Consider the following 2,644-nt stretch of genomic DNA (forward strand, 5'->3'; position numbering starts at 1 on the left):
TCTCATTATTAAATAGTAAAATCTGACTTTTTTTTTTTTTTTTTTTTTGCGGTACGCGGTCCTCTCACTGCTGTGGCCTCTCCCGTTGCGGAGCACAGGCTCCGGACGCGCAGGCTCAGCGGCCATGGGTCACAGGCCCAGCCGCTCCGCGGCATGTGGGATCTTCCCGGACCGGGGCACGAATCCGTGTCCCCTGCATCGGCAGGCGGACTCTCAAACACTGCGCCACCAGGGAAGCCCTAGCATTTTGCTTTTGAGTAACCTGAGAGTTATGATATCTAGGCAACTTAAAATGTCTTCGATAAGTTTCATTCATTCTAAGTGTAGTAATTACAGTCTTTGTAATACTGCCATACTGTATGGCTTTATTTTCTAACATTAAACAACTCTACCATTATGGACCAGCTGAAACTACTCTTGAAGTTACTTTTCTTAGATTTGGTCTCATCTGATCGTACCTTATAAAAGTTTATTGAAGAAGACTGAAGCATATCCTACTGGCCCAGAACTGAAGAGAAATGAGTTTTATTAGGCCTGTAGGCTAGTAATACTCAAGAAATGCTTCTTGCATAATGAATGCTAATGTGTCACAGGCAATTACCATAGATGCTGATCAATGACAGTAATACTAAATGATGCCTCACCTTTTAACAACTGTGGTGAATACTTTAGAAGTATGTATTCTATTAATCTGAAAATTTATCACTAAAACATTTCAAAAATTCAAATAATGCACTGAATTTTGTCCTGATTCAATTTGAGTAATTTCATTAAAATAATGATTCACAAGATGATTTATATGCAATTAATTTTGGATTTATTGTGATGCTTGTTCTTTTGGTTTATTGAGATATAATTTACATATAGTAAAATTCACCCTTCTTTGGTGTACAGTTCAATGAATTTTGACAAACTTACATAGTCATGTAATTGCCTCTACAATTAAGATAGAGAACATCTCCATCATCCCAAAAGTTTCCTTCAACTCCCTTTGTAGATAAGCCCTTCTCCCGACTCCAGTCCCTACACACCACTGATAGGATTTCTGTCCTTCTAGTTTTGCGTTTTATAGAATGTCATATAAAAGAAATGATTTGTATTATTTAAATTATTTTGAGTTTGTCTTCTTTTACTTATCATTACGCTTTCCTTGCTCCAGCAGTATTTGGTAATTATCTTGTTTTTAAAGCCCATCTAATAAGTATGTAGTGGTATCTCATTGTGGTTTTGGTATTAATTTCCCTAATAACGAATGATATTAAGCATTTTTTCGTGTATTTGCTCCATGTATCTTCTTTGGTAAAGTATCTTGTTCAAATCTTTTCCTTGATAAATGGAATATTTATAAATGGAATATTTCCTGCCATGTCAATAAACAAAGGATGTCATAGTCACCAATGATTGCAGCCCTCCAACGTGAGCTGGTGAGTCCTGAGGAAACTCAGGGCTGAAAAGAATAGCAGCCATCAGACTGCAGCCACTCCCTGCTGGCGAGCCCTGTGGAAACTCAGGGTGTGAAAATACAGGCCCCAGATGGCTAAGGTGCATATCAAAGGAATGATTTCAGTGAGCCCAGACTCTTGCATCTTCCCATACACAGAAAAGCACTAAATCCCTTAACTTGATATATATGGTTTTCTTTATTTAACAATAATTTTTTTTTGACAACTGATTATCAGTTTATTACAAATGCTGATTTAAGCATCTGCAATGGTGACTTCAACCTCGACTTCTGGCTCAGTACTGATAGAAGTGATCTGCTTGACAATCTCAGAGGACTGTGCAGGTCAATAAGTCACTTGTGGATCCTCATCTGGAAACGACCCCAAGTCAACCTTCACCACAAGGAGTTTTCCTTGTAGTTATTCTCAGAGCCTTGGTAGGCATCCGAACCCGTCCTTTCACCTTGAGATTCTTTTCCTTTGCGCCTCTGATGAGGTCAGCACATACCTTCTCCAAAGACTTCACGTTGCGGCTGATGAGGGTGATTTGAATCCGGTGAATCGCCATCTCGGGCTCCACGGGAGTCTTTCCGGTATCTGTAAAAGCCACGGCTGCGGCACGGCTTCCTGACCGACTCGTTCCTCAGCGAGGGCGAATAGCGGTGAGTCAGGAGCAGGAGTGGGTGGCCTGAGGCCCCGCTGCAGCGGCGACCGCGTTTTCCCCCAAGAGCTAACAATAATCTTTTGACTTCCGACTACCTGCTCTTTGCTGCAAAACTCCTCTATATCCTGGCTCCTCCCCTCGTCTTCTCGGAGTAGTTTCTCAGTTACCTGAAACGCTGTCTCCCAGGCTGCAGTCCTCATTTTGCCCCAAATAAAACTTAACTCACAACTCTCATGTTGTGCATTTTCTTTAAGTCAACATCCTGTTACTTTCTTTTTATTTATTTATTAAGAATATTTTTTGAGTTTAAAATTTTTTTCCAGCGCTATTGAGAAATTTAAGGTATACAACATAAATAAATAATTGATCTAAGTTTAAGGTATACAACATAATGATTTGATATATGTATGTATTGCAAAATGATAAGCATAATAAGTTTAATTAACATTCATCATCTCACACAGTTACAAAATTCTTTTTCCTATGATGAGAACTTTCAAGATCTACTCGCTTAGCAACTTTCAAATGTACAGTACAG

At 39.4% G+C, this 2,644-nt stretch overlaps 1 pseudogene; it reads right to left on the reverse strand.

The window, feature by feature from the left end:
• Positions 1-1,697: 1,697 nt before the first annotated feature.
• LOC103090909 (40S ribosomal protein S20 pseudogene) lies at positions 1,698-2,306 on the reverse strand (annotated as a pseudogene).
• Positions 2,307-2,644: the final 338 nt, after the last annotated feature.

This window comes from Lipotes vexillifer, unplaced genomic scaffold (genome assembly GCF_000442215.2).
Source record: "Lipotes vexillifer unplaced genomic scaffold, Lipotes_vexillifer_v1.1 scaffold1038, whole genome shotgun sequence".
NCBI classification, from domain to species: Eukaryota; Metazoa; Chordata; class Mammalia; order Artiodactyla; family Lipotidae; genus Lipotes; species Lipotes vexillifer.